The 13,351-nt window shown below is 46.8% G+C and overlaps 1 pseudogene; it reads left to right on the top strand.

Annotated features, from left to right (window-relative positions):
- Positions 1-310: 310 nt before the first annotated feature.
- Positions 311-13,351, top strand: part of LOC105483158 (small ribosomal subunit protein eS4-like) — a 27,241-nt pseudogene continuing 14,200 nt past the window's right edge.

The raw sequence follows: 13,351 nt of genomic DNA, 5'->3' as shown, positions 1-13,351 counted from the left end.
TGGAGTGGAGTGGTGCGATCTCAGCTCACTGCAACCTCTGCCTTCCAGGGTCAAGCAATTCTCCAGCCTTAGCCTCCCGAGTAGCTGCGATTACAGGCACCCGCCATCACGCCCAGCTAATTTTTTGTATTTTTAGTAGAGACGGGGTTTCACCATGTTGGCCAGGCTAGTCTCAAATTCCTGACCTCAGGTGATCCACCCACCTCAGCCTCCCAAAGTGCTGGGATCACAGGCGTGAGGTACCACGCCCAGCCTGTTCATTGAATCTTTAGGGGAGGAAGGTGAACTTCTTTCCATGCCTAAGGTAGCCATGGCTTATGGTCCCAAGAAGCATCTGAAGTGGTAGCAGCTCAGAGCAATGGATGCTGGGGACACTGACTGGTGTGTTTGCTCCTCATCCATCCACCAGTCCCCACAAGCTGAGAGTGTGTCTCCCCCTCATCATTTTTCCTAAGAAACAGAATTAAGTATGCCCTGACTGGAGACGAACTAAAGATTTGGATGCTGCAGCTCATTAAGATTGACGACAAGGTCCAAACTGATAGAACCTACCGTGCTGGATTCACAGATGTCATCATCGACAAAACCAAAGAGAATTTCCATCTGATCTGTAACATCAGGATCACTTTGCCATTCACCGTATTACAGCTGAGGGGAGGCCAAGTGCAAATTGTGTAAAGTGAGAAAAAATCTTGTGGGTACAAAAGGAATCCCTCATCTGGTGACCGATGATGCTGGCACCATCCACTACCCTGGTCCCCTCATCAAGGTGAATGACACCATTCAAGTTGATTTGGAGACTGGCAAGAGTACTGATGTCATCAAGTTCAACACTGGTAACCTGTGGATGGTGACTAGAGGTGAGAACCCGGGAAGAATTGGTGTGATCACCAACAGAGAGAGGAACCCTGCATCTTTTGATGTGGTTCATCTGAAAGATGCCAACAGCAACAGCTTTGCCACCTGGCTTTCCAGCATTTTTGTTATTGGCAAGGGCAACAAAGCATGGATTTCTCTTTCCCGAGGAAAGGGTATCCACCTCACCACTGCTGAAGAGGCAGACAAGAGACTGGCAGCCTACAAAAAGCAGTGGGTGAAATGGTGTCTAGGTGATATGTTAATAAGATCTTTGTACCCAATTTAAAATAATGCAGCCTAAAAAAATCGGGGTGTATTTGACCAACTGGATCAACTAATATTATGTTTTTAACTTGCAATTTGAAAATAACAAGTAGAGCTTATATTAGCCAAGAATTCGTGATTTATTGAAAATAACAAGTAGAGCTTACATTAGCCAAGAATTTGTCTGGTTACAAGTTACTAAAACTCAACTCAAAGTCAAGACTACAAGGAGGCCAGTGAGGAGCTCAGGGTGAGAAATGCATGAAGGTGCTCACTGTCAGGCTTGTAAAGATGCCTCCTTCAATTTTGCTCCTCAAGTGCCTCATTTGACTTGCTCTGTTCCCACTTCTGATCCAACTCAAAGTAGCTTAAGCCAAAAAGGAAAAATTACAGGCTCAATAGCTGAACTAGAAAAGGCACAGTGGGGCCGGGCGCAGTGGCTCAAGCCTGTAATCCCAGCACTTTGGGAGGCTGAGACGGGCGGATCACGAGGTCAGGCGATTGAGACCATCCTGGCTAACACGGTGAAATCCCATCTCTACTAAAAAATACAAAAAACTAGCCGGGCGAAGTGGCGGGCACCTGTAGTCCCAGCTACTCGGGAGGCTGAGGCAGGAGAATGGCATGAACCTGGGAGGCGGAGCTTGCAATGAGCTGAGATCCGGCCACTGCACTCCAGCCTGGGCAACAGACCGAGACTCCGTCTCAAAAAAAAAAAAAGAAGAAGAAGAAGAAAAGAAAAGGCACATTGATGAAGCTGGCCCCGAGTACACATGGACCCAGGGTTCAAATGCACCCATATTTATTTACTCTTCTCTCCCGCTGCCTCCTCCTGTCTCCCTCCTCATTCTCTCCTCTGCTTTTCTCTGCCAGTTTGCTTCAGTCTCTCCTACCACCATTAGTCTTTCTCCTTACAATTAGTTCATAGTCATATACAGCACCAGGCTAAGCTCTTTATCTTGCAAGCAGAGCTAGGGGGAGGCAGAGGACTAAGAGAAAGACTTCCCATTGGCTATCTTGGGCCAATGTGCATGCCTGGACCAATCACTGTGGTGATAATATATTTGCCCAGTGTTGGACAGAACTCACCCCTGTGGTCTAGGGGCTGGAGGCTGAGACCAGAAGACAGGAGGGTCTGATGGGCAGACCAAGACAACTGTTAGTATTTCAAGTCTGAAATACTCTAGCCTTTATTTTTATCTTCCTATTGAAACAATTATTTTTAAATCACACAGTTTGATAATCTGAGGTTTCTTTTAAAATGCAACTATATTTGTTCCAGTAATAAAAATAAGAAGAAAAAAAGAAAAAAAAGCGGCCGGGCGCAGTGGCTCACGCCTGTAATCCCAGTACTTTGGGAGGCTGAGGTGGGCTGATCATCTGACGTCAGGAGTTCAAGACCAGCCTTACCAACATGGAGAAACCACGTCTCTACTAAAAATACAAAAATTAGCCAGGCGTGGTGGTACGTGCCTGTAATCTCAGCTACTTAGGAAGCTGAGACAAGAGAATCACTTGAACCCGGGAGGCGGAGATTGCAGTGAGCCAAAATCCCGCCACTGCACTCCAGCCTGGGCGACAAAGTGAGACTCTGTCTCGAATAAAAAAAGAAAAGAAAAGAAAAAAAAATGCAGCTATTGAATTACAGAATAGATTCCACTCAGTGGCAGGAAGAGGCAATGGGGAAAGAGATAAATTAGAAAGGAGAAATTAGAGCCAGCTCCTAGAGGCCCTTGAGTTCATGATTTTAATATATTTGCATTAAATGCCTATTCAGTGCCAGGAATGGTAAAGTTTGGATTCTATTCTGTAAGCAGCAAGGATTGTTTCGGGCAGAGGCATGTCAGAGTAAGAGAAACTGCTCTCTGAAAAGCCAACAAACCATGGGTGATCCTGGAAGAGAGATAACAAGCCCACCTGCTGGAGAGGTTGTCCCAGGCCCAGAAATCAGCAGGCAGCACTTGAGGAGCACAGCCTCAATGCTCCACCAGCCACAGTGCCCGCTGGGGGATGGTTTCTGGGATCTCGATGCCCATAGGACAGGATCTGCCACCTTTCAAGTGGCCACAGGTTGGTCCCTAAGACCCTTGAGCCTCCATTTTCCTCATCTGCTCACTGTTTACCAAGAACATGTACATTGAGAAAACGTTGTGTCAAAAGACAACTAATATTTATCGAATGCTTATTCTGTGCTAAATCCTTTGCATGCATCATCTGATCAAATCTTTGTGATAACCTGTGCAGAGACAGCTAATTTTGCCCCATATTTGTTCTATCCATTGTTACCTGGTTTAAAAAAAAAAAAAAATCTCTACTCTTTGACCGGGCACTTAAAAACTGCATTTCTCAGCCCTCCTTGCAGAGGTATAACCGCGTGACTAAGTTCTGGCCAAGGGAAAAGAAAGGAAAGTGTCACATCAAACTTCTAGGGAATGTTTTTTGTTTTGTTTTGTTTTCTGAGACAGAGTTTTGCTCTTGTTACCCAGGCTGGAGTGCAATGGCACAATCTCAGCTTACTGCAACCTCCACCTCCCAGGTTCAAATGATTCTCCTGCCTCAGCCTCCCAAGTAGCTGGGATTGCAGCCATGCGCAACCGCGCCCAGCTAGTTTTGTATTTTTAGTAGAGATGGGGTTTCTCCATGTTGGTCAGGCTGGTCTCAAACTCCTGACCCAGGTGATCCACTTGCCTCAGCCTCCCAAAGTACTGGGATTACAGGCGTGAGCCACCATGCCCGGCCTTCTAGGGAATGTTTTTAAAGGGAAAGAGGCACATTCTTTCTTTCTCTCTGTTGACTGGAATGTAGTCAAGATAGTTGGAGCTCCAGCATCCATCTTTGACCACGAGGTAGTAGCTAGGTATTGAGGATGACAAAGCAAGAAGATAAAAGACACTTGGGTCCCCAGTGGCTGTAAAGCCACCCTGGACTTCTCATATTTATTATAGCAAAGTGAACCTTTGTCTTTTTTGAGCCACTATTGTTTGGTTTTTTTGTTACTCCCAACCAAACCTAATCCTAACTGCTATTCGTAACTCCCTTGCACTTGCTGTCCCTACCCCCTTCCCTGCTTTCATTTTTCTCCAGAGCACTTATTACCAGCTAATGTATTACATTTGAGTAATTTGCACGTTTACCATTGGTCTCCTCCAATAGAATGTAAGCTCACAAGGGCAGGAACTTTGTGCGGTTTGTCCACTTTCACATTTCCACCTTTTCCATAGTTCTTGAACACAGTAGACACTCAGTACATATGTGTTGAATTGATTAATTGAAGGATAATTAACACTAAAGGTAAGTAATCTTACGATCTTATAGATGAGGATGCTGAGGCTCAGAGAGGGCCACAAATTAGAAAGGGATGGCTCCTGGAAATTCACCAAGGCAATCTGGCTGCAGAATGCATGCTCCTCAATACTAACTCAACTGCCAACAAATGCACAGAAGTCTCTCAAAAGCCTTCTAGCTGAAACCATACACTGTCTCTAATGGGGAAAGCTACACTTCTTCAGGGAGGAAATGTGAGCAGAAGTCCAAGGCCAAGAAGATTCTCTGAGGACTCAGGCTTAGTTACTAATGAATATTGGGAGTAAAAACGGGAAATCTCAAATATCCTTGATTCTAGGACACCATTGACTGTAAGACACACCACCAATTTAATTGGGGATAGGAAAAGAAACACTTCATTAAATATACACATCAGTCATGAGAAACATTCTGATTTCAGAAACATTATAATGGAGAGAATCTGCATCTTCAATTGAAGCGATGGGGTAATCAAAGATGCCTCCGAGAAACTTGTTAGAGGACTTTTCTTAAATCTTCCTGGAAGGAATACAGTTTGACCAATCTTTTCTGTAAGAGAACCTAAAACAAGGCTAAATTCTTTGATTTCCACCCACCACCCACATCTCTGCTACAGTTAATCACTCCCTTCCTTCCCGTGCACGCCTCTTTCAGTGAAGCTGTTGAGTAATGAATGTGTTATTATCTATTCTGTAATATGGGGCTGGAGAGTGAGAATCACATCCTTAATCATGCCCTGTTTGCTTCCAAGTCTCCAGCACAGAGCTAGATACGTAGTAGGCACTTAATGAATATTTACTAAGAGAAGGCACGAATGAATCAACGAGCAAATATATAGGGGAATGGATGAATGGTGATGCCCGCACCTGTCAGATTCTCAGTGCACAGGGTGTGTGTGTGTGTGTGTGTGTGTATCTGTTATCATGTGTGTTCCTTGTAGAATCCAAGAATGTCTCCAGGGATTTGAGCAGCAACAAAGAAGGCAAGAGCAGAAGAGAGACCTCCTTCCAAATAATTGGGGAAAGGCATTGATCATGTGACTTTGTAGAAGAGAGCTGCTTTCACAGTGGGAGTCGGAGAGGTGTCCAGCCTCTAACTCCACTAACCAAAAACCTCAGTGTCTCATCAATTCTAGAAAGAAACCTGCTGTTAACCTCACCTCCCCACTGCCCAACTCACAGGCAGGAGAAAGGCGAGGCACATTTTCTCCCCAAAATATGCAGAATGGCGGTTGCCATGAGCACTGGGATCCGCATGTTACTTGACATCCATTTTTTTAGAAGTCTGGTTGCTATGGTAACAAATACCATTTTCCAGACTAAAGATAAATCTCTGGTTCAAATCTGAGGGCGATGACGCTCTTTCTAGACATCTCCTGGAGTGGCAGGGTGGGACCACGCCTGTCACGTCAGAGCTCAGTAAACACGGAGGAATTCAATGGAATTGCACTGAAGCAGCCTATGAAAAATGTCTGATGGAAGAGGAGTGGAGCTCCCATTTCAGCCTGCCCGGGTTGAGGGGCTGCCTAGCACCCTCCTCCAAACCACCCCAGGCATTGTTGATACTGCCCATCACATAGGGAGCAAGTGCTTTCAAAGACCAGCAGTGTTGCTGGTTGGCACATATACCAAGAGCGGGCAGACACAGCCACAGCTAAAAAGCCAGATGTTCATTCAAAAATAGATATTTATTGAGCACTTGCTATTAGCTATGCATTGTCCTAAGCACGGTGAATACAGATACAAATCATCCCTGAGGAGTCTACAACCTGCCCTCGAGAACAGAGATGGGGCCAGGAGCGGTGGCTCATACCTGTAATTCCAGCACTTTAGGAGGCTGAGGTGGGAGGATTGGTTGCGCCCAAGATTTTGAGACAAGCCTGGGCAACATAGTGAGAGCCCTTTTTTTTTTTTTTTTTGTTAAGATGGTAGATGATAAACAAGTATACTGTAGTTTATCAGCAGGTGTTACAGGCCGAGTAGTGGAACCCCCAAAGATGTTCACTTCTCAATCCCTGTTAATTATGTCAATACATTACCTTATGTAGCAAAAGGGATTGTGCAGATATGATTAAGTTAAGGATCTTGACATCAGATTGTCCTGGATTCTCCGAGTGGGCCCAAGGTAATTGCAAGAGTCCTTATAAGGAGGAGGCAGAAGCTGGGTGTGGTGGCGCATGTCTGTAATCCCAGTTACTCAGGAGGTTGAGGCAGGAGTTGGATCGTTCGAGGCCAGGAGTTCAAGTTCAGTCTGGGTAACAAAGCAAGACTTCATTGCTATCCCTCTATCTCTCCATCCATCTATTTATTCAAGACAGGGTCTCACTTTGTCACACAGGCTAGAGTGCAGTGGCACAATCACAGCTCACTGCAGCCTCCAACTCCTGGGCTCCAGTGATCCTCCTGCCTCAGCCTCCCAAAATGCTGGGATTACAGTGTGAGCTACCGTGGCTTGAGACCCTGTCTCTAAAAAGAGAGGCTGGAAATCAGAGAGAAAAGATGCTAAGCTGCTGGTTCTGAAGACAGAGGAAGAAACCATGAGCCCAGGAATGCAGGTGGCCTCTAGAAGCTGGAAAAGGCAGCTAGGGGAGAAACAGATTCTCCCTTAGAGCCTCCAGAAGGAACATAACCGGCTGAGCACAGTGGCTCACACCTGTAATCCCAACACTTTGGCAAGCCGAGGCAGGAGGGTTGTTTGAGGCCAGGAGTTCGAGACCAGCCCAGGCAACGTAGTGAGATACCATCTCTTAAACAAAAACAGACAAACAAAACTTAGCCAAGCATGGTGATACATGCCTGTAGTTCCAGCTACTCAGGAGGCTGAGGCAGGAGGACCACTTGAGCCCAGGGGTCCGAGGCTGCAGTGAGCTAAGATCACGCCACTGCATTCCAATCTGGGTGACAGAGCAAGACCCTGTCACTAAAAAATAAGAATAAATTAGAAGGCCATGGCTCACGCCTGTAATCCCAGCACTTTGGGAGGCCAAGGCGGGTGGACCACCTGCAGTCAGGAGTTCGAGACCAGCCTGGCCAACATGATGAAACCACCATCTCTACTAAAAATACAAAAATTAGCCAGGTATGATGCTGCATGCCTGTAATCCCAGCTACTCTGGAGGCTGAGGCAGGAGAATTGCTTGAACCCAGGAGGCAGAGGCTGCAGTGGGCCAAGATCATGCCACTGCACTCCAGCCTGGGCGACAGAGACTCCATCTCAAATAAATAAATGAATAAATAAAATAAAAGGAACACAGCCTTGTAGCCCTGTTTTAGATGTCTGATTCCAGAACTGTGAGATAATAAACTGTGTTGTTTTAAGCCACCGTCTGTGGCATTTGTTACAGGAACAATAGGAAACTAACACAGATGGTGAGAAGTGCTAGTAAAGACTACAGCAGAGATGCGAGCAGAGTGTGCTGGGGCAGGAGTGGGGAGGTGGGAGCTGGAAATGGTGTGACCGGCATGCTGCTCAGAGAAGGTGGCATTTGGGCCCAGATGTGAAGGGAGTGGTGAGGGAGCCCTCTGGGTGCCTGAAGAATATCCCTGGCCAAGGCAACAGCCCATATGAAGACTCCCAGGTGAGAGTGCCTGGCCTGTTGGGGTTAACAGCAAGGAAGTCAAAGTGGGGCAACACTCTGAGGGGTGGACTAGGGGATGAGGTCAGAGAGGCCACAGGGATGGCTGAGACAAGGCCTAGTTGGCCATGGGGAGCCATGAAGGATTTGGGGTAGGGGAGGGACATGATAAGACTCACTTTTTTTTTTTTTTTTTTTGGTGAGACAGAGTCTCGCTCTGTCACCCAGGCTGGAGTGCAGTGGCGCAATCTCGGCTCACTGCAAGCTCTGCCTCCTGGGTTCACGCCATTCTCCTGCCTCAGCCTCCAAGTAGCTGGGACTACAGGCACCCGCCACCACGCCCGGCTAATTTTTTTGTATTTTTAGTAGAGACGGGGTTTCACCATGTTAGCCAGACTGGTCTACAATCTCCTGACCTCGTGATCCACCCACCTGGGCCTCCCGAAGTGCTGGGATTACAGGTGTGAGCCACGGCGCCCGGCCAATGAGACTCACTCTCTAAGGATCTAGCTTAAAGTGTTTGATTAGCACTCTTTGGATACAAGATAGAGTCTTACAATCCTAAAAGGGCCCCTCTGCTGAGAACAGATTGTACAAGATCCTGGGAAGAGACATGGAGGGCAGTGTGGGGGATCGGTCAGAGTGGTGGGGAAAACTACAGGGAAAGGACGCAAACCTTCTGAAAGATCAGAAGGTTCTGCAGAGCCCTGGGGAAGCATAGCTGAAGGCAGCTGTTCTATAACCCTGAAGCAGAGGGCAAGGAGTAGGTACACGGGAGTGTGGGAGAATTTATCTTAAACAGGCTTGTTTACTTACGTTGACCAGGAACTGACCTTTGATGATCAGTGCGCCGTGAGGTTTCCTGAAAGGGGAACAATAAATCTTAATTACCTACAGGTTGTGTTCGCGCCAGGTTTTCGGCATTGTGCCCGCACTGAATAAAAGAAAGCAGCTTCATCCTCTTGAGGCTGCTTTCTGGCCATGAGAGCCAGGCAGTCCCTGAGCTGCTCTTATGCCGCATGCCTGTATCTGAGTACTCATTTTATCTGTCAGCTAGGGTCTGCGGTACAGACCCAGCAGGGTAGGGAGGAGGTTACTGCGCTGATCCAGGTAATAGATGATGGTAGCTTGGACCGGGGTAGGAGCAGTAGACATGGTGAGAACGAGTCAGATCCTGGGTGTAGTTGGAGATAGAGCTGACATGAATCGTCTGGACTGGTTAAAGGGTATGAAGGGGCCGGGCGCGGTGGCTCAAGCCTGTAATCCCAGCACTTTGGGAGGCCGAGACGGGCGGATCACGAGGTCAGGAGATCGAGACCATCCTGGCGAACACGGTGAAACCCCGTCTCTACTAAAAAATACAAAAAAAAAAAAAAAAAAAAAAAAACTAGCCGGGCGAGGCGGCGGGCGCCTGTAGTCCCAGCTACTCGGGAGGCTGAGGCAGGAGAATGGCGTAAACCCGGGGGGCGGAGCTTGCAGTGAGCTGAGATCCGGCCACTGCACTCCAGCCGGGGCGACAGAGCCAGACTCCGTCTCAAAAAAAAAAAAAAAAAGGGTATGAAGGAAAGAGAAAAGCTGAGATTGATGCCAAAGTTCTTGACCTGAGCAACCATGGCTGACATTACCATCATTGGTTTATGTCATTTTATTTATTGATTGAGATAGGGTCTTGCTCTGTCGCCCAGGCTGGAGTGCAGTGGCACGATCATAGCTCATTGCAGCCTCAAACTCCTGGGTTCAAGTAATCCTCCTGCTTCGGCCCCCCAAAGTGCTGGGATTGTAGGCATGAGCCACTGCGCGTGGCTGGTTTATGTCACTTTCACTTTGAGTGTATTTACCTCCAAGTGGAGGGCAGAAAAGAGTCTGGAACTGAGAGAGTCCCGACTACAGATATAACTTGGAGGTCATTAGCTTATAAAATGGTGTTTTATGCCAACAGCCTGATGCACTCACCAGGAGAGCATGAGGCACTCCAGCATCTCAAGGTCAAGGAGATAAGAAATCAGCAAAGGAGCTTGAGATGGAGCTGCCACTAAATAAGAAGGAAACCAAGACAGGAGGTAAATAAAACATTCAGGAGGAAGCAGTGATCAGCTGTATCAAATGCTGCTGAGAGCTCAGTAGGGGAATCGACCGCTGGATTTAGCAGTGTGGTGATTGTCCGTGATCTTCAGAAGCACTGTGGAAGCCAAGGCCAGATAGGAGTGGATCCAAGAGAGAAGGAACTGGACCAACAGGCAGCATTTTTTTCAAGTTGTGCTGTAAAGAAAGACCGAGAAATAGGGCAGTGGCTGGAGAGGAGATGTAAGAACAACAGAGAGGCTTATTTACTTTCTTTTTTTTTAGGTCTGTTTTGTATGATGGAAGAAATGATAGAACATTTGTATGCTGATGGAAAATAGTCCAAAAGAGAGGCGAGGGGGTAATTGACAACACAGGAAAACACAAGGGCTCGCTGGACTGGCCTCCCTGAAGGCAGTGAGCAGGGATAGGCCCAGGCATCAGGGGAGGGGCTGCCTTCAGGCTGGCATTCAGCTGTTTATCCACAGGACGGAGGGAAGGCTGTGCCTGAGCACAGATGCAGGTGGGTGCTGATGAGTCTGGGGAAGTTCTCTTCCAATTGCTCCAATTTTCTCTAGGAAGTAGGAATCAAGATTCAGCTGAGAATAAGAACAGGGAAGGAAATGTGGGGGCTTGGAGAGAGGAGGAGGTGTGAAATTAGCGTCTAGAAGCGAGGGAGTGTAAACGGATGAGGGAAATATAGTAGAATTGCCTGGCAGTCCTGGGAGTTCACTGGAGACAATTGAGGAAGATTCTTTCTCCACCGTGCTTAGCTGCTTGGGTGCTTAGCATGTTGGGTGCTTAGCTGCTTGGGTGCAGGCTTGGAGTAGGTGGACACTTGTTTTCAACGAGATTTGGGCTTTCGCTGAGGCCAGTACAATAAACAGAAGGGAAAAATAATGGCCCCTCAAAGATGTCCACCTTCTAATTCCTGGAATTTGAATATGTCAGGCAACATAGCAAAAGGAAATGAGAATTAAGGTTGCAGATGGATTAAAGTAGCTGATCAAGCCAGGTGCAGTAGTGCATACCTGTAGTACCAGCTACTTGGGAGGCTGAGGCAGGAGGATTGCTTGAGACCAGCCTGGGCAACATCACGAGACCCCGATCTTAAAATATTCTTTTTAAAGTAGCTAATCAGTTGACCATGAGATGGGGAGATTGGGCCCGGTATCATCACAGGAGTCCTCAGAAGAGGAAAAAAAGGTAGAAAAGAGAGAAGCAGAAAGATGGCATGGTGAGAAAGATACAGCCAATGCTATGGACTTTGAAGGTGGAAGAAGCAGCAATGAGTCCAGGAACACAGATGGCCTCTAGGAAGTGGAAGAGGCAAGGAGATTTATTCTTCCTAGAGCTTCCAGTGGGAACCCAGCCCTGCCGACAGCTTAATGTTAGCCCAGTGAAACCCACTTTGGACTTCTGACCTCCAGAACGGTAAGATAACACATTTGTGTTGTCTTAAGCCATTAGGTTTGCAGTAATTTCTTACAGCAGCAACAGAGAACAAATACAGGGATACACAAGGAAGCATTGAGACTTAAGCTGAGTAAGGAGGGAAATGAACTAGGAGAAGGAAAAGGTAGAAAGGTCAGTGAATTGGAGGCCCAGGTAAGGGGGTCAAAGAACTGGAGATATGGGGTATTACATTCTTGTACTGGGGGATGCTGTAAACTGATGTTGCGAAGGGGCTGCAGTTGTTGATAATGGCAGGGTCAAGAGTGTGACAATGGGGCCAGGTGCGGTGGCTCATGCCTGTAATCCCAGCACTTTGGGAGGCTGAGGCAGGCGGATCACCTGAGGTCAGGAGTTCGGGACCAGCCTGGCCAACATGGTGAAACCCCATCTCTAGTAAAAATGCAAAAATTAGCCAGGCGTGGTGGCACGCAACTGTAATCCCAGCTACTCGGGAGGCTGAGGCACAATAATTGCTTGAACTGGGAGGCAGAGGTTGCAGTGAGCCACGATCATACCACTGCACTCCAGCCTGGGCAACAGAGTGAGACTCTGTCTCCAAAAATACAAAAATAAAAAATAATAATTTGTTTAATGTATATGTTCCACTGATATGGATTCCACTCCCAAACAAGACTGTAAGCTCCAGGAGGGCAGGAACATTTCCCTTGTTCTCCTGCCGACCCACCTGCCTTGCACAACGCCTGGCAAGTAAGTGTTCAGAAATTACTTGTTGAATGACTGCTGGGGTGAATGAATAGCATCTGTATGTGGTTAGATTTGGGGCTCAAGTGGAAGGATTTGTGTTAATACCAGTTTCAGTACAAGATGTAGCCAACCTTGTCAGGGCATGGTGGCTCATGCCTATAATCCTAGTACTTTGGAAGGCTGAGGCAGGAGGATTACTTGAGTCCAGGATTTCAAAACCAGTCTGGGCAACATAGTAGGGCCCCATGTGTACAAAAGATAGACAAAGTGTAGTGGCATACACCTGAGGTGGGAGGATCACTTAAGCCCAGGAGGTCGAGGCTGCAGTGAGCAGAGATCATGCCACTGCACTCCAACCTAGGCAACAGAGCAAGATCCTGTCTCAAAAAAAAAAAAAAAAAAAAGAAAGAAAGAAAGATGTAGCCAACCTCAAAATCCCCTTCTCTGGCCCTGTCTTCGATCCATCTGTTCTGGCTCAGAGCCTGGTGAGCTGCAGGTGTCTCCTCATCTGCATTGCTGAGATCCAGCTGTATCCAAATACTGGCCTTTTTTTGGACTGTTCTGTTGTTTGTTATGCAAACATGATTCTGCTTTGAACTGGACTGTAATTTGATGGATGCGCCAAGAGCTTATCTCATGGGTACAGGTGCACTGCAGGTAACATTTGGATCCATCAGCTTTGCTCACTTCTTGCATCCATCCCATTCAGTACCTGAGCATCTGATTATAGACTAATGCTATTCTGAGGGCTCCTTTATGATTAAAATCCTTCAGAATGGGGACTTTTGTCACATTCCTCTTTCTCCTTATTCTCTTAGTCACAAATACACATGTACAATTTTGCCAAAGATTTTGAGCATGCCATACGGATTTTAGTTATTGCTCTGCCACTTATTAGCTGTGTGACCTTGGGCAAGTTATTGAACCTCTGAGCCTCAGTTCCCTCATCTGTCATATGAGGTTATAATAGTTCCTATCCTGCAAAAGTAACTGTGAAGATTGGCTATGATAAAGGAAACTGGTTTTGCATAATGCCTAAGTATTTACTAAGCTTTAAGTAAATATTGGTTTTGTTATATTAGAAATGAATATAGCTTCAAAGTCAATTACATCTTTAAACAGGTCTGCAGC

Source organism: Macaca nemestrina, chromosome 1 (genome assembly GCF_043159975.1).
Source record: "Macaca nemestrina isolate mMacNem1 chromosome 1, mMacNem.hap1, whole genome shotgun sequence".
Lineage (NCBI taxonomy): Eukaryota > Metazoa > Chordata > Mammalia > Primates > Cercopithecidae > Macaca > Macaca nemestrina.
The sequence above is the reverse complement of the archived record's forward strand: the minus strand, read 5'-3'. Positions and strand labels throughout refer to the sequence as shown.